The sequence below is a fragment of the Bombus vosnesenskii genome, unplaced genomic scaffold, assembly GCF_011952255.1.
Source record: "Bombus vosnesenskii isolate JDL3184/JDL3185 unplaced genomic scaffold, Bvos_JDL3184-5_v1.1 scf7180000013264, whole genome shotgun sequence".
Lineage (NCBI taxonomy): Eukaryota > Metazoa > Arthropoda > Insecta > Hymenoptera > Apidae > Bombus > Bombus vosnesenskii.
In genome coordinates this window covers 9,447,414-9,467,311 of record NW_022882924.1, presented here as the reverse complement: position 1 = coordinate 9,467,311, position 19,898 = coordinate 9,447,414, and the positions used below count along the sequence as shown (strand labels likewise).

The following is a 19,898-nucleotide window of genomic DNA, read 5'->3' as shown; positions in this document are numbered from 1 at the left end:
TCCAATAATAATGAGGGTTTCGATCCATTTGAAATATGAATAGAGACGAAACTATGCGAGAAATTTCCTTTGGAACGCTCTGCTTCATGAAATACTAACAGCAGAATCGAGAATAATAATTCCTCTATTAAATACCGGGAGTATTTTTATTCCTTTTCTATTAGAACGTATTAAAGTTAACGATTTCATTACCGAACGGAAATACATGATATTTATATAAAGTGGCTAGTGGAAGATTCTATCATCGGTCAAAACGTAATTTTATTATATCGTTGAGATAAAAAAATTTCTAAGAATAAAAGTCTGTCGCACCAATACAGCATGAAACAATACCTCCTGTAATACGATATTGTATAAATTTTTGCAAAAAGAATTCTATTAATATGTAAATTATATCGAAATAGAATTACACTTTGATCGGAAACTTTCGCTAACCGTTATTCGTATTATTACGCACAATGGAATGGATTATGTATCAAGCGGAATTTTCTAGTTTAAGGAAAAATAGAAGAATATTTCATGTTATTTTAATGTTATGTTGACACGTACAAGGCGTACATAACTTTTCAAATGTTTTCCTCGAGCAAAACTATTTTACCTTGAAGAAGGATGCTTGATATTTTAATTGTATCGTACTTCTTGCAAAACACGTAGATTCAAACAGTTGCGACACACATAAATTCAAACAATAGCAATTGCTTCAAAAATATTCATCAGTTTAAGATAATTGTTATCGATAATATGTTAGATAATATGATAATATGTTATATATACGAGATTTTCTTTTTCTATCTCTATGTGAGTTAGCTTTCTCAGTACAGTTCTTTCTACTCCGATTTTATTGACTGTCCTATGTATCGTATTTTTTTTTAATTAAATTAATATAAAAATGGACGTCGTTCTTTGTAGAATGTTGTAGCAAAGAGAAGTGCACTAGTCCCATGTAAACTTCACAGGATAAATATACCATCGGTGAAAAGGCAAATTGCTTCGCGATGCTCGTTTGTCCGTTCGTAGAAACGTAAACGCAGAAACGACGTTAAAGGATGAGCCGTCAAAGGCCGGTAAATGCCTCCGCTGGTACGTTCTCTTGTATTCACAGTACAAAGCGTAGAGGTCGCGGAATTACGGAGCTTTGTACAAATGAAAGAGCATCGCACGCATGTCGACTAAAGTGAGCGATGAGCAGCCAAGAGACCGCGACAACGTAGTTGTCACAAACTTCCATTGAAATCGTACCTTTCTTGACAAATTTGATCATCCTAGATATAATTAATTTATATATACGTACACTGACCCTTATAACGCGGAGCATCAATTCAATGTTATATGATTTCTAAGTTACATAGCACCCATATTGTAAAAATTACATTGTTATAGCAGCGTTATTAGACGACCAATATTTTTGTCAATAATATTGGCAATATTCAGAGTTCTCAACATTGTATTGACAATATACAGAGTGTAACAAAACGGATGGGATCCATTTCGTGAACAACTGATTGTACAACTAAAAAACAATGAAATATGTTCGTACAGACTTCGTTTTCGTTTACAAGATATAACGAATTTTTTGTCTTGATTTTGTGTTATCTAATTACCTTTACAGAAGAGGCGCTTCAAGGCAAGCCTGTGGACATCTTGTCATGGATGCGGTTACACTCTGAATGGTTTCTTACATTTCCTGAAGTTGTTGAAATGTTTGTTCTATTCTGAACCTTGGTATTTCAACATTTTCAATAGGTGTATTGCATATGCAATAGATTCATTATATTTCATAAACGAAGACAGGTAGAACATATGTTTATACGAACTTTTTTTCACTGTCTTTAGGCGTGCGATCAGCTCGCGAAGTGGGTTCCGCATGTTCTGTTACACCGTGTATATCGATCGCCTAAAGGGTTTCTTACATACGACAATGTTGCATATTGAGAATAATATTGACAACAATATTGATTGTCCGAACGCTTAAAAGGAATAATATAGCACGCTTCGAAACATGATGATTTCCTCTCCAATTTTAAAATCTTTTGGATAACGTTTCACTCGCAACCAAAAAACGGATGTACAATAACTCCATCGTGATTACATTGCTAGTCATAATGACTGTTAATTTCAACGAACACTAAATAGCATGCTTCCTGGTTATTGAATTAAAAAAGCAAGCATAATGACCTTCTCGCTTTCCATTAATTATAAGATTCCCGGATTTGACACGTTGACTTAAAAAAGAAAAGAAAAAACAGAATTTTATGGAACATGGTTTAGTCAGAAAAAACTTATTATTCCGGATAAAGTGAAGTCTCGAATGATAGTTAGTAACAAATTACCAGGACACAACTGCCTAGGAGGTAAAGTTTTCGTTTATTCATGGACAGAATACGCGCAAACGAATGTGTTAATACTCATGGTTGACCTTTCAAATGCAAAAAGTGAAGAACATTCTCTGGACGTTCAGCGAAAGGATAATTTAAACGATGGCAAATGACCTTGGCTGACCTTGGAAGATCTAGGTCAATGAAATCGTTTTATAATGGGTTATGTAGACGCTACAATGGTATAAACTATAACACATTGAAATTAATAAAGAGATGGGATAATTTTTAAGATGGGATAATTTTTAAGATGGGATAATTTTTAAGATGGGATATATATTATTCTTCATTAATTCTTTATTTAATGAAAATACATATCTTAATAGGTCTCAATGGTAACATAAAAAATTGTACAAGCTAATAATTTTTATGAAACTGTTACCCTGGGACATATCATCATGACAGTCTAGAAGGAATTAATCAAGTTAAGTCATAAAATGTGGAACGTTTTATACGAATAGAGCTTAACCCGGAACCATGTCCATGGTTTCGGTATTTAAAACTACAATTTATATAGAAGTATATTGCATATTTATTAAAATTTAAATAAGAATAAATAACAAAATGACCACGAGTTTTGTAGTCTCTTAACTATTAAAGAGCCATCTATAAATAACTTTCTTAGATAATAGTTCATTCATACCTTCTTATATAACAAAATCGTATGCAGTCAACTGCTCGTGAATAGATGTAACAAATGTTTATGCAAATTTTTATGACTACAATAAAAGAAATGAAATCTACGTATAGATGTTCCCAAATCATTCCACGCATTTATACACATTTATATTTCACAATTCTACCGGTTCACTGACTACTTGCAGCATATATAATCATTTAAATCGTGTAATCGTTTAAACTATAAGTTAGATTACAATGAAACACCTATAATTCGTACAATGTCCTTTTCACGTCGTTCTATTAAAGTGCATTTCTACAATACTCGTTAATACTCTACCTAGTGCGTCGAGAACCACTTGCAACAAAGTTTGAAAAACCGCATTCATTACCACCACGTTCATGTCGTTAATCGTTTCTACATATCCAACATTTCGATGAAACGCGTGTACGTATATGTATACATACATATATTCACATATCTATACCGTGCTTGACAACGATGCCATTCTACTCAACATACTACACACTTTTTCTTCGCATTCATTGCTTTACCGTATCCTCGATATATTGCATAGCTTGGTACGAGTCTTCTCTTGTTACAAAGCTGCTGACGGCCAATCGAGCTCAAATGTCGATGAATTCTCTTCAACTGGGTTCTTTTACCTGATCCATTGTTCCTATATTTTGCGTTTAACAGCAGTACAACCCTTTGAAACGTTCATGTAACAAATTTTCAACGAGAAATATAGGAACCTAAAAATTTTATTATGATACAACTTTTTTATATATATAAATTATACAAGTTAAATGTACTAATGAATTCTTTTAATCAAAGAGATATTTATACTAATATGATAAAGAAGAGCATATTAAATATCAACTTTGTAATAATATTATTATTCTGCAATAATATTAGCTTTTCTTTTCGAAATAATTGAGTTTTACCATGTAGTTGCGAGTGATTAACTTATACGAACAAAAAAGAACTAAATATTTTGTACATTTTATAATTTAACAGTTTGTCGCCCGATATGTAAATAAAAGATTGTAAAACTTGTCAAGTTTTATATTGCAATTTACATTACAATAATCCTCGTAAAATGAATTCCTTTTACAATAAACCAAGACAAAGGTACTTCTAAAGTTCTTGAAGCGTACGTTGATTAAGTCATTAAAAGTTACTGTCGATAATCTGAAGTTTCTGTTCGCAGCTTTAAATGAAAAGGTACAATTATTATCTTTGATGAGAGATGTGTCAATCCATCTTTCTCTGTTCTTCAACCTCCTTCAATAGCTTTTATTCTGGACTTCTATTATATTTTAAAAGTGAATTAGTTACGAATATATTCAATACCAGAAATTAATATAATGTAATAAAAAATTTTCAAATTATCTACATTCTACGAAGTATATTTTGGAAAGTATGTTTCTTCTCGCTACAAGAAATTACAATGCATTTCCCTACAATTCCATTAGAGATATACTTTGAAACAGCGCATAAGTGTCTATACTCGGTAAAAGCTTCAATTTCGATTTTCTCGAAAGTAAACCTTGAGACATCGTTCTTTATTTTCATCCTCCTTTTCGTATAAAGACATTTACTTCTTTTCGTATTATATTTCGAACGGCCAATGTGATTGCCCTACCTGTCCTGTTAAAAATATTTCTTAAAACTATGCGCAAGTATATTTATACTCGACGAAGCTTCAATATCGATTTCTTTATTTTTTCGTATTCTTTATAAAAACGGAAAAATAGATTCTTCTTTTGCTACAGACTCTTATTTAAACAGTAGATTTCATTCAGTTTCCACGTTAATTATTTACGCTATAATTTACGTTGTGATAAGTGAAATTTTAATCAACGATTCACCTTTGGCAAAAGCCATCCTTGTTTCCTTCGAAGGAATCAAGTGTATTCCACCTGGACACTGTCAGTTTTGGGAACGATTGAAAATTCATGAATGCTACAACAACGGCGACAGGGTCTATTAAACATCATATGATGAACGCTACTCTTTGAGTTTACAACATGGTAGTTTCTACCCAAATATCGAGAAATCTCTAGAAAGCACATGTCCTTGTAGAAAACATTCTTTTCTCGTAAACGATGTAATCTTAAATAATTGTATATAATTGTATAATTGTGTAATCTTAAATAATTGTATAATGAACTGTAACTATCCTTCCATATTTATGGAAAATTTAAAAGCACAAGAATGTACAGAATGTACGTAATATGGAAAAAAATATTCTAAAATCCGAAGTGCAGGACTCGTTCCTTTTATTTATAAAAATATGAATTTGCATACAATATATCGTAAATATTATTATTACTGTTACATTATATGCATAGATAAAACGTCATAATATAGTAGAAGTCCTTTTATTTTACAAACCGAAAAATCATATCACAACATTTAATATTGACGAACATAACAATAGATATTGTCATGTATTGTTGCGTTAAACAATAGATTCTCTCTGTGGACGTAACATTGATATAGTCCATATATGGCTATAGGCTATAGCCTATGGCCTATACCGTACAACTGACAATAAGTTGAGCAATACCTTTAGCACAGTTATGAATAGAGGAAAACACCACAAAACCAAATGAAACAGTCTGAAATGGCTAGTGTATGAGTCATTTCTGCACGTAGGGATTCGTCAATGGTTCTAGGCCATTCAACGATAAATCGATCACTTTTTGACGTCGATGTCAAGGATTTTATTAAAAATAAAATATTATACAGCCTATGTAAAATTCAATTATTATTTTGATGGTTTTGAGTTTGTTTCAGAAATATCAATCTTTTGATTTTTCAATTCTTGTCTATTTTTAGAAAATCAAACCGCACTTGAAAATTTTTATCTCGGAAACTCTATCTATCGGATAGAATTGTTTTCTTTTTTCTTTATCTATATTTTCGAAAGTTCAACACATTTAATCTAAAATTCGTTTACGTCGAAAGCCGACATCGTAATATTGAAAATTACAAAGAAATTTTCAGTTTCAGAACTGTTCAAATCACGAACAAAATACTATCTTTATAAATGATAACGCAATTCGAGAACCATTTCACGTCTTTTATCAGAAAACACTGAAGCGCGATGCTCACGTTTACCGGCAGAGGGTTTGGCAAATAGCGCGAACACTGAAAATGTGTTCGAGAAAAACTACGAGAACCGCATCAACAGGCCTGGTCGATAGGTTTTGCTTGAAAGTGTATTGGCCTTGTACATTACTGCAATATTCGATAAACGACGTTGTGGATGGCCGCAGGGACGTAAACTTGGGACCAGCGGAAGACCTTCAACGTGTAGAGCTACTGGTTTACGCGGTGCAATGAACGAGACTATAATATAGAGTCATGCAAAGACGAGCGGAATAGAAGGAGACACCGAATGAGGAGGTAAGAACAACGAACACGAAGGGCGTGATACGGAGGAAATCATAGTCCAGTTTATCAAGCCAAAACGCATAACCCGTACACCTAAGTTCACCCGACTGAATGATTGCAAGTTATGATAGCTCTTGTTTATTCGCCATATTTATGATCTTGCGAGATGCGTAAAATAATTCGACGAAAAATCAGGACAGAAAAATTAATCAACGATTCGATTAATTTTTACAACGATCACAGTCAGTTTCTTTCAATTTTTCTGGATGTGGTTTCGATAGATTTCACATTCTGACATTCTAACGGAAAGACGCTATTTTATCGAATTTCATTTCGAAAAGGATTGCAAAAACGAACGAATCAGTCCAAACGATTTTAAAGACAGATTGCTGCTCCATCGATCTTCTTGAACGAACCATTTGCGTACGTACGTTTGGAACTAGTTGGAACTTCTTGTTGCACTTTGTTTACGATAAAATTTATACGCGGTTTCATAAAACTTCAAATGATACGTGACAAGGATGTACGCTGTATTTTATTAAACATGGAATGTGGTGATAAAAATAAAAGGAATACTGTATATAATAATATTGGTGTTATTACTTGTCATTCTTTGTTACGTATTATTTATGTGTTCTGTTTATAATAAAATTTGTACGTGATTTCATAAAATGAAGAACGACATATACCGATAAAATATTTCTACGTTTATTCATTTTCAAACATCAAGATACCAAAGCTGGTAGGATTAAAACCAGTCACAGTATTATCGGTCCATAATTACAAGAAAAATAGATCCATTTCAATTCTATTTTGCACTCTGTTTTGCACCAATTACAAAGTTTAAAAGAAGGCTATTCCTCTCGAAACTTTTCTTATAATCAATACGTTGTTGATTACCGTGGAGATACTCCTTGTAAGTTTCATGAAAACCTGCCCGAGATGTATCGAATTACTTTACGTGAGCACGTCCGCCTCCAATAATACGGTTGAATGAACGAAGTCGGAATGCCATAGGAATTTAAATTTCTGCGCGTCGCTTCAGTTCGACAGACATCCGGGAATAATTGCAAACTCGGTCGAAAGAGTATTTCAATCAAAAACGTTACAAAGTTCTGTACTTTTCTAGTTTGAACATATAATCTGGGCGTTCGCGAGCATCACAGTAGGACTTTTCATCACGAACAAAAGACTCTTGCCCCTAATGTACGACTCGTTCCTTTGTCTCCCTGCGTCAGCCCTATTTTCAACCAAGAAAGCTTTGATATTCCAGTCATTTCAACTACGAATAATATACTGAAAAAATATTAGTTAACACACTATTCCAGATGCTTGAAAATTTCTCAAAGGAAACGTGTATTTGATGTTAAAGATAGGAACTGTTAGATAGACAAGTTTTAGTTTAGTTTTTCTTTCTAAGAAGAAATTTACTGTTCATTTAATAACCAAGAATTCTCGTCCGTGTTTGCCTCTTTTCAGAAAAAAATAAAAAGAAGAAAAAACTGAAGGATATTATAACATCTCTAATTTCTGTTCTATAGATTTCAATAAGTGTGTCTGTAATTACGATAGGGATGAATTATATCTAACTGAATCATGAAATTTTACACCAGTAATTAAGAAATATAAATGTTTATAATATCGATTACACCATATTGTGTGTATGTTTTGACTACTACAATAGGATTTTATAATCCTGTTTCTATTACGAGGTTCGATGTAGCCTTTTTCAGGTGACTGTTCATTTATTTATAAATTTTCCCTCTGTATATTTTATATGTTCTTATACAGGGTGGTTGGTAATTGGTGGTACAAGCGGAAAGGGGGTGATTCTACGCGAAAAAAGAAGTCGAAAATATAGAATAAAAATTTTTTTATTTTTTTTTTTTTGTTTTTTCCATCGAGACAACGATCTACAGCGAGATCCGTTATAACGTACTGCACGCGTACCGAGCGAAAATTCAAAGTTGATTTTCTCGAAAACAAAGCCTCAAACGAAAAATTTTTATTCTATATTTTCGACTTCTTTTTTCGCCTAGAATCACCCCCTTTCCGCTTGTACCGCCAGTTACCAACCATCCTGTATATCATATGCATCCGTAGTGTAATCATAGTTACATAATACGATTCAAGATAAATACTACATTTATTATTTCGTGATATGACGAGATTGTATATTATAACGTATATAGTCACTAATAATATAACTTTAAGTAAATTAATTGATTAATTAATTAAACGGCACTCTCGGAATATTTTTCACTGAAGTATAAAAGCAGGAATGTCATTGCAGGAAATTCAAAGATATACTTCGCTTCCTCGAAACGGAAACGGACGATAAAATGTCTGAATATAAGGAGGGAGAATCATAACTATCATAACTAACATTTCTCTCGAGTTAAAGCTGTAACGTATACCCGGCCAAATACTTGCTCTTTCTCTTCGGGGTAACACAGACTAAGGGGACATTCCTGTTCCCGCGTAAATATCGATCCGTTAGATATCACACAGAGAGTAGGAGAGCTCGAGAGGAATGATACGGAAAATGGGAGATAGGTGAAAGTGTGAACAATGCTTAGTGTCGTAGTTACCAAGTGCAACCGTCTAGTTGGTGAAACCTACGCCATGATGTCATAGCACGAACACATTGCATACCACGTATATTATGCGCAATAAGAAGCAACTACAACAATTGCATTTTCATTAGTCTTTGCTTTTTCTCACTTTCTTATATTCATTCGATTAAAATTGAGTTCTACAACAAGATTATTCAGATAAGATGGTGCATAGAAAGACATCTCAGATACATTTCAAAATCAAACTTTTTCTAACTTTTATAATATTTTTAAAAGACTGGCACTACAAGATATTATATTATGGTATATATAAATAGAGATACAAAGCATTATACATATAATGTGTACATATACGTAATGGAAAGTTTTCAAGTTAATTTTTAGCGAGGTACAACATTAAATTAATAAAAGTTATAGCACAAAAATTGAAAATTTATTATGTTAGTACGACAAGATGTAAAAGCAGCTGGTTATATATTAGACATATTAATTTACATTTATTTTACTTTAACAAATGTGTAAACATTTTAATGTACTAATTAAGTACTGTTTCTTTTAAGGCAGTTTTGATCCACAAATTGTGTAATGGGTACGCATTTGCTTATGCAATTATTCTTATCGGTACAATTTTGAATTTTCCTATACATAATATGAACATAGTTTTCGTAAATACATAGACCCTTAACAATTTTCTAGCGTCACATTTAAATTTTATTCTAAAAAATATGTTACAACTAACCGTAATTTTATCCTGTTCTAGCATTCCAGATATGTGGGCATGAACACGATAAGAATTTCTCGTTGGTAATTTTTGATAATATTTTTCTTCTGGCTAAAACACATTATGTTAAAAAACTCTGCTTTCTAGCGATTACTACACTAGAGCTTATAATTTAACTAAGCATGCATTATATTCTGTTGAAGTTCTTAAATCTTGTTCAAGAATCATAAGTATCAAGTGAACTCAACACTAAATAACAGAGTATGTGAAAAAATGTTTCTAGGATAAAACACTGTAATGGTGAAATATTTCGTTGAAAATTGTACTATTAGGCACCGATATAAACCCGAGAATGGAGAATTTTGTGTCCCATTATATACCAAGGTGGGTTATTCGCGCCTTATCATCCAACTGACTAAGCGCAGCCCACTCACCATAAACCTCAGTACGGTGAACATACAGTGAAAAATGATTAAACTACCAAATGGAAATGTTTATCTTTTATGAACGAATATAAAGATACTTATTGTTAAAGTTATTTTAACATGCATATTTTGACTAGGAATTAAGCATGATTCAGAAGCAACTATCCAAATTCAATTTTTAGAATTAATAATACGAGCTGTGATAACTGATGAACGGTTCGGATGAACAAGATTCTACTGTAGTATTACCAGTTCGATCGTGCAAAAGAGCCCTAACATTATGAAAACAGGAGCATGTGAAATATTGAAACGATTGAAATATCTTAACACGTTGACTACACCACGTGAATTTTGTGTATTTTGTCCTTGTAGCCGCAATAGATTGAGATATACTACACCATAACGTTTAATTTTCGCAAGACGTCATTGTATTTGCATACTTTTTCCTGACAACGTTATATCTATGTCACTCAAACCGTTGAAAATTTTTTAATTCATGAAATTGATCTTATTCTAATCATTTTAAAAAATTTAGTAAAACGTGCATCATCGATGATCATCGTGGCGGTCAACGTGTTAAAATACATACAGTGGGACAAATAGAAGATAGGTTCTGCGGTATAGAAATTCCATGATATACAGGATCCTACCGTATCTTAAAAAGTGTAGATCAAAATTTTAATAGCCACTGATGATCTCCGACGATAAGATAGATACAGATGATTTTCCGAATTTCAGCCGGCCTATGTATGTACATTACGCTATCACAGATATAGATCGTCAAGTAGAATCGAATGGTCTCCCGTCGCGATGGAAATCGAAATTTATGGTTGAATCTGTGGCACTCTCGCCTCGTTGCTCATGGAATTCAAGGATATGTGTATCTAGCTACAGAAATATGCAGAAAACTGTATGCATCAATTCCACTACATACGCGCGCCAGTATAGTTACGGTTCGCACGCATACGTGGACAGCTCACACAGATAACCAACGTAGAGATCGCGAGATGAAATCGGGCAAAAATGACTTTTTCATAACGCGTGATCATACATTTACCTTTGTACATGTGCGGATGTATATGTGTATACATATATTGTACGGTGAGACTGTTCGTGCAAAGAAGCACACGTTATGACGAACGTTCCGCACAGAAAACTGGTTCAACGAAACGTATAATCTTGTAAGTTGAACCATTATGGGCTGATTTTGTCCAACACTTTATTTTTTGTTAAGAATGTTACTTCTGCATGACTTCGCACGATCTCACGAAGAAAAATGAGGTTGGAAGTTACGCCAGAGTTATTAATGTCGCTGCTAGTAAGTACTATTGGATGGATACCTGAATGATCAAGAATATTTAATTCGCAGAGTACGTTAAATTTAAAGTTACAATATCTTATCCTAATATTTGAAAGAAATCATTTCGAAAAGTCTTTTAATAAAACTTACGCGACATACTTCGTTCGTTGTTAATATTTATTGGAGCACACATATTTTTGAGCAGCTAATACAACACTATTGGCACTGTTATATAAACCGTTCACCACTGACTAGAAGAGTATGGTAACTTTAATTTGTTAATCTAGGAATCATTAAGCTTCATTACCACTAACACAAGGACTTCAACACGAAGGGGAACTCAAATGACATTTATGCTCAATTGTCCTCAGTTTAAATACTGATCAAATTTCAAATTTATGAGACGAATATCGTTTCCTAACAATGAAATTGTTATAATAATACATTTTCTTTTATTTGACAATGATGTTTCCCTTCTCATGGTTTTACGTAACTCAGCTCAAAATAAATAATATAAAACACTAAATAAGAAACTAATTAACCAAATATTGTTTTTTCTAATGTAACCAAACTTTAATCTTCTTTGCCATAATGAATTTTTAATCTTTTACTATAATGATAAATATGATAAGTTCATGATACAATATATCATAAAAGTAAGATGACTGCAACAAGATGCTGCATCGTATAGAGAGCCGAAATAAAATAATTGATTGTTGATGTTCGTTTATTTAACTTCGATATTGGGTATTCTCAATAATTTCTACAAGTGCGCAGAGATTTGCAGATTAAACATCTGAACGTGCATCAAACAGTTATGCGGCGCTGATGGCATATCGGAACATAGGTCGTTAACTTTCTCGAGCAACGGAGCAACGCTTTCACGTGCACGATCGTCCGAATGGAAGTCACGTTATCGTTTGATTATAGTCGAAAACTATACTCTTTCAAGCGAAAGTCATTTGCCCCATAGCAAATCGCAATAACGTTCAAAATTCGGACTAGTAGCTTGCTTTGAAAAGGTTATTGCTGAAGGTAGAAGAAATGGAACATCGTGAAATATATGTGAGATTACAATATAGATCCCCGATGAGAAGTACTACTTTATACGTGTATGGTACAATTGATATATCAACATTTATTTTTAAATATATTTTAAAGCAATCGCAATTCAAGCAATTCGTTTTAAAACAATGCAATGCAATGTTGACATCACAAATTCAAATCTTCTATTTCATTTTTTTGTATAAATCTATACAAGTATACTTTTCATATTCTTTTATAACAATTAACTAAAATTATTTAGTAATTATTATTTTCGAGAAAAGGAGACCCCATAATTTTACACAAAAATGCATAAACATCCATAATCTACACGTAACATAATCACCAAATATATATGTATATTAATATGTCCATCCTAGTTATAAAAAACAATTATCTCATAATTTCTAATAATAGTGAATATAGTGAGACTATTACTGTTACGATTAGGTACGTTTGTTTTAGAGTAGTTCGACTCTAAGAAAGCTGTCTTGGTGAACCCCGCGTGATACGATATCCATTGCCCTCGAAGGAGATATCTTGGATTACCATCCTAAATTGCTAGCAATGATTATCCCCTTTATTGGCTAACTTAAGAGTAGAGCACTAACAATTCAAACTGTAATAAGCCAATCGTTTTTATTACAGCTATTTCTGAAGTTTACGTAACTAATCGCCCGCTCGCAGTTGGTTTATAGAAAAATTTCACAATGACTTTAAATTTATTCTTCTTTACCTTCATCTACGCTTGGCTTTCATTTTTATAGTATTTTATTTGTTTCATTCTTGAGCAATCCATTGAGGATACAATATCCAATACTTGATTTTAATAATCGCAAGTGTTTAAAATATAAATATAATCAATTTTGTCTTTAAACGGATTTGCTTCACACGATTTTAATTCAGCACGATTTAAAGAACAAACAATTCTCTTTTTGCATGAACCAATTCGATTTAACACGGTTCGAATGGTGTCATTTAAAAAATTTCCATTGGAATTTAATTCTTTGAAACTCGTTTTGGTATTTTTATTATGTCGTTCGAAGCGGCGAAACTGATTCAATTACAGTCTCATGCAAAGGAATGCGTCTATCGCCAAAAAGTGGCAGCGAATAAAATTTAATAATATGTCACTATATAAATTAAAACAATATAATATAACAAGAAATATTACAATTGAATAAAAAGCAAAGGAAGATTCAATTATAGAATTTGATCTGGTTTGTTCGAAAACAACTAGTTATTTGTATTGAATTTTTACGTCTCTAATCAATCTTATATTTTTTCATATATTTCCTCTTATCTTTTTTTTCGTTTTTGTACGGTTCATCGAAAATCTATCAATCGTGTAAAGATAGAATTGGATAGAATTATTGGATACGTCTTTGTTTTATAATACCGCGTCATATTCGTCGTGTAGACTATGGTTGAAATACAACGAAGGCCAACTGCGATTGTATCCAACAATTTTAATTTCTGACTTTACTTTCAAATTCCTAAATACATATAATACATTTGCGAGAACGATTACAATTTCGATAAATTATTAAATCGTTAATCATTCACTTATTTCTTAAATTTTTATCGCGTATTATTATAAATATATTACTACCATGCATAGTATGCCTTATAAGCTATAAGGAATGAATGGTTTGATCTTGTCATATGCTTATCTGATTTCCCGTCGGCGTGCAGTGTGTATCATCAATAATTCATGTATATTTTGTTTCCCATGGTAAACTACGCGTATGGGATAAAAGTAATCAGAGTTTAGATTACTTCATTCCAAACCGAGTAATATTCTGCCAGTCAGAATTAAAATTAAAAACACCGTGAAATTTGGATGTTTAATACGTGTTCCACAATGTTTTTAAATATTCCTAGAATAAATTAGAAATCAGAAAACTTATTTCGAATACGTACTTGATCGTCGTAATACATATTGAGTGTTGTTTTCTGATCTGAATGCTTATTTCTCACTATTATATATCTAATAAACGATATTAAAGTTGAAGATATTGTTACTTATATATCTATTTATATTATCTACTTATATATTTTTGTAATATTACAGGCGAAAGGCTAACATATGAATAAAAAATAAATAGATAAATAAATAAAAATAAAATATTGATGTTAGAGGGTATACGATAAATAAAAATTCGAATACCGCAATAGAGTTAAATTTATATTTTGGCCCAGTCGCATGAGACACTCTTGCAACGAAATGGAAACGACAGAAATATCGATACGCTAAAAATTGCTTGTTTATGTTACGTCCGTGCATATGCAGATTCTGATTCAAGGGAACCATCTATCATCGCTCAAATAGTACAATTTTTTCAGTGGCGGACATGAGACCACGACCAAGAACGACAGATACGTCGTTAAGATTAAATGTTCAATTTCGAGCATGTGGGTGACTTTCGGGAACAGAAGCAGTGCTTCGTCACTTCCAATCTTGATTGGTCGAAGAAGGAGAAACCGAATGAGAACGGGAACGATCGCCGATAGATATTTCCTTTACGCGAAAAACCGTACCTATTCAATTGAAAACACAAAGAAAACCGATTTCTACCCATCAGGAGTAAGCGGTAAATATCTCACGTAATAAATTTTATTTTGAAGTGCGGCGATGTATGGGAAAAACTATTGTCAGTATTGTCAATTGTTGCACAATTGAACTAATATTATTAGCGAAATTTTACAAGTTACTTACAAGTTATAAACTGCTTCTTGACAACAACAATAACAGGTTTGATTTAAAAAAAAAGAATAAAAGGAAATTTATACAGATAAATCTTGCAGATTACACGAAATTCTTTTAGATAATTCTATACAGATTGTTGAAAAATTTAAGAGTATTTCCGCAAAGACTTTAGAAATAGAGATACGATCAGGAAATACAAAAGAAAATTGCCATAGTTTACATAATGCTATCACAAAAGTTGGAACCATTACGCCGCTATTTCCTCTACTTTCTCTCAGTTGTATTATCCTAATTTTGCTCAAATCAGTTGAATATACGTAAACGTCAGGGAAAAAGCAAGAACCAGAAAAACAACAGGAAGAAAACGACAGAATACTATTATACGCAAATGAAACACAGAAATTTATTTTTATACATTCTACAATTAATTTCTATCAATAAAAAATTTCATGAATAAAATTTTTTTTTGTTCGAAAAAATGAAAAGAAGTTGGAAAAAATGAGAAAATTGAGGCAAAATAAGACGCGTATAGTATCGTTCGACAGTTGTAACTGCAACTCAAATGGTATCCTAGACGCTTGAACTTACAATTAGCTGTATGTAAGGCAGTAGGTTGACGAACTATTGGTATTCAGTCCTCCTTCAAAACGGTCTGCTAGCTAATATATTGAAATTCATGGCACGAACGAGCCACCGCAATCATCATGCGTACGAATATTTACGACTTAGGTAAAATAAGTCTAATATCATGTTGATAGCCGACCAGCAATGTTCGAAACGACATCGTGTAAATTTCAAAAGGTGAGTAAAATACTGGTACCGTCTCATTTTTTACATTTATTTTACGTTTCACTCTGCATCAATTGGTTTTTTGAAATATAAAGTACTGACCAAAAATTTGCAATCACTTTTCCAGCTGTACCAACATTGAATCACCTGTAATTTTATGATCAGAAATTTATTCGAAAGATTTATCAAAGTGAAAGAAATAAATTCTTTCAAACAAACCCCTTTACTTGGATTTGTCGGCTGACTTGTCGAACATAGTAAAATTCTAAATTAATTTCTTTTTCAAATTCTTGCGTTCAGAATTCTTTTATTTTCCGTTGAAATCGGTCATCGCCTTACGTACAAGCGAATCAGTGTAATATTTACCGCTTCTGTGAAAGTTTAAATCTACAATCAATTGCTTTCTACCGTTTATAGACAATTTACGCGGCACTAAAAAAAAGATAGTGAATCACTACATCGAATATTTCTGCAGTCATGGTATATCAATATTAAGAAACTGCACTTTTGCAAAGCATTTTAATTCGATTGAAAAACGCTACTTGATACATGGAAACGAAAGTATAATGACTAGACAGCGTATTTTTCAAATATCAAAGGTGGTTTAAAAAAAAAAAGAACCTGTGCATTCAGAATTCTACCAAAAAGTGGAAAAATTTGATGAAGCTACGCAGAGACGGAGAAGAAATGGGAGACAAAGTCGAAGCCCCGTGTGTTGTATGTAACCAACCTTTTGTTCTGTTAGCGTATTTGGTTTGTTCGGTATAGCTACGTACAGTTTCGACCCCTTCGATTTTCCAGCCTGGAGGGCTTGATCGTGGCCCGCCTACAAACAGGATCTGATTAGACGAGCGAACGGGTGTCCCGGAGAACCAACCAATCGATTCGAATTCAGAATCTCGAATTCACGATGGTTCGTGCCCTCCAGTTGTACCTGCGTATCCAAGTACTAGTACCAAGCTACCCAGAGCATCGCAACCCATCTAGATTTCCGAAGGCAGTTCGTGTTGCGATCTGACTAATGAAGACGGATATTGGAAGCGCACCTTCGATTCACATCACTGTCTCAGCACCTATTAGCATCTTCCAGTCTCTTTGGGGACATACATGCTCCTACAAATACACCTAACATCCCCGTTTCTAAATTAATACTGCATTTCTCTAATGTGATCACTCTAATGTGATCTTTCAAAAACAGACATCCTCTGCTTTAGTGCAATTTACTACATTTTCTATTTCACTATATTTTACTGTATTTTTTATAGTCTACCTATTTGTTATCTATCTTAATTTATAATTATATCTATGTCTATAATATTATCTTTATAAAAGAAAATATTCCCATTTAAATGACCGTTACGATTCTATTGATTTCTCTATATCGTGTTATAGAATTGTTATACATAGAAATATAATAGTCATATAAAAAGCAAGAACGAAGTTAAGAATACAAAGGAAATTTATAATATATATTATTACATATTAATGATAATTATTATTAGTATATTATTCGTATGACAGTAAGTTGCACAAATATTGTTCATGAAATCCTCTGAAAGATTTCTAAATCGATATCGTTTAGTTTCTTTTAAGAAAAGTAGAATATGTAGGTTGTATTTCCGCTAAATGTAGGCTGATTTGTTTGACAACCTGTAGACAACGTTCATATGACCAAGTATCCTACACAGAAATATATCATACCAAAGATATGCTTGTGATTGAATAATTGTTATCAACTTTAGAATTCGCTAGATCCAAAATTTTAACTATGAACAATTTAATAAGTAAAGAACCAGCATTCGCTGTTATTGCAGTGAATTTTAGAACTCAAGTATTCATTGACAAACGAGAAATATGAAAAAAAAAAACACTTACTAAAATAAATTTCTATTTATGCATGAGATAAAAACAGATTTATATTCGACCATTACGCGCAATGGTATTGTAAATTGACCAATAGATATGGATATTAAGCGCTGCTTTGACCTACATCAAGGTCTGGTTACCAATTAATATACGTTCCAGTCCACTGTGAATACACGACACACAAGTTGCATATAGCGCTATAGTATGTATCCATGTACGTATACGAAGTACTCGAATTTCTGCGAACGTATTTCACCATAACGGCAGATTACAATACCTAATGTGAATAATTAATATACGTCCATAGTTCATACATCAAAGATAAATTCGCGACGACTTCATAAGCCTAAACGAACTCTTCTTTGAAACGTATTTTCAACGAATGCTTAGAAATATGTATATTTAACAGAAAGATTATACAAGATCAAAGACTCTCTGATACTAAAGACAGTATCGCTTGCGTAAACAAGGTTCGTTACGCTTACCAACTTCGGATTATGAAATGCACAATAGAGTTCGTGTGGTTGCCGTAACCTTTTGGTTGATGTCGAGTATTCTGCGAGTATTCAATGGCTACAGAAAAGAACTGTGAAAGTCCGTGAAAAGAAAGTAAACTTTGATAGTCAAAGCATCAAACTTTCAATATGTATGACTATGATCAAATGAAACGAAGATCAACTTGTACAAACGCAACAAATAGCTGAGAATATATTATAACCTTGTAACATTGGTTTCATTTCTTAAGAAGTAATTATTATTATTACTTTTATATTAATATGCCAATTTAACTTCTTTTAATCGTGACAACTAATCGATCGATTAAACTGAAGACTTTGATCGTGCAATAGCCAATCGAAATACCGATATTGCAAATATCCCACGTCACAAAAGAACCTATCGACAAAAAAAACACTATAATCTTGTCTCCGTACACCTTCTCTCAAATATCAAACGCCTGGTCTCTCGCCTCCCCTACCATTCTTTTTGCCTCTCAAACTCTCGCACGTATTTCTGTCTCTTTCATGTTCCTCTGTATTGTGTTTCCTTTCTTCACTCGAATGGAATAAGTTTAGCGTAGGAAATTCCATTTGGACAAGAAGCGGGAAACTCGGAACGCTTCGAAGGAAAGTTTCATGGATAACTCGTCGAATTGTAAAATCAAGTAGCACGCTGCGTCTTCCTATCTTTCGTCCCGATACTATTGGAAACGAACGTTTGTACCGCGATCCTGATCGATAAGGCTACGTCCTTTAAAGCAACAACAGATTTCATCGAAGCGTAGATCGTTCGGATACTATCCACAGTTTACCGTAAATTTCTTTTGCAATCCCGTCGAACACGAGAACACGGTGGGCAATAAGAATCGAACCAGCGCTATGCAAGGCCGCGCGTGGTAGTGCAAACACTTTATTTGTTTCCCGGCTCGTGAAATCACTAAAACGCGAGGCCACTTTTTATCCACCGTACACTTCTCTTATGAAAATACAATCGCGAACAACGTGCGGTTTTCGTCGATTCGAATCTTCTATGGTCGGTCGAAAATGGGATACACGCAAAAAGATAGATCCTTAACGAAAACACATTGCGAAAGAATCGAGTGTATTTTCACCTCGTGTTTCGTATAAATACGCGATTATCATTTTATACGATTTGATCGGAGTTGTTCTAACCATTTTCATTTTTCACGATTGAAATTTATATTCGGAGATAGCGTGCGGGAAATTCATGTTATACCAGTAATTTTATAGTTTGTAATTTCGACTTCTATTAATTTTGTGGATTTAGAACGTGTACCTTTAATTTTATGGTGACAGCCGGTATATACTTTGTTTACACGATAATGAATTAATATAACGTGAAGCAAATCACTAGAAAGGGAATAGGAGTTCCTCGAATCGCGATTCGGTGTCTGTGTAATAAATTCATTGCGGGCGTTTATGCTTTTACGGAATATTTGAACGTGTGAAAATGCATATAATGCATATACTGTATAAAAACGTATAAAATATGCAAAATAAACTAATATTATTTATCCTTATATCTATTGGTTGCAATGTATTGATCAAAA

The 19,898-nt window shown here is 32.9% G+C and overlaps 1 protein-coding gene and 2 long non-coding RNA genes across 4 annotated transcripts in view; all 3 read right to left on the bottom strand.

Moving 5' to 3' along the window:
* Positions 1-19,898, bottom strand: part of LOC117240664 (leishmanolysin-like peptidase) — a 211,653-nt gene that overhangs the window by 172,871 nt on the left and 18,884 nt on the right. The gene's annotated exons all lie outside the window — the stretch shown is intronic.
* Positions 1-19,898, bottom strand: part of LOC117240709 — a 61,627-nt gene that overhangs the window by 29,065 nt on the left and 12,664 nt on the right. The window lies entirely within an intron of this gene.
* LOC117240699 lies at positions 15,666-17,334 on the bottom strand. Of its 2 annotated transcripts, none has more exons than XR_004494776.1 (3): positions 16,695-17,334; positions 16,184-16,335; positions 15,666-16,111 (listed from the first exon to the last, which is right to left on the bottom strand). It is a non-coding gene; the product is annotated as an uncharacterized LOC117240699 (long non-coding RNA). The 2 variants fall into 2 exon arrangements; XR_004494777.1 differs by having other exon boundaries at positions 16,184-16,790; positions 16,899-17,334.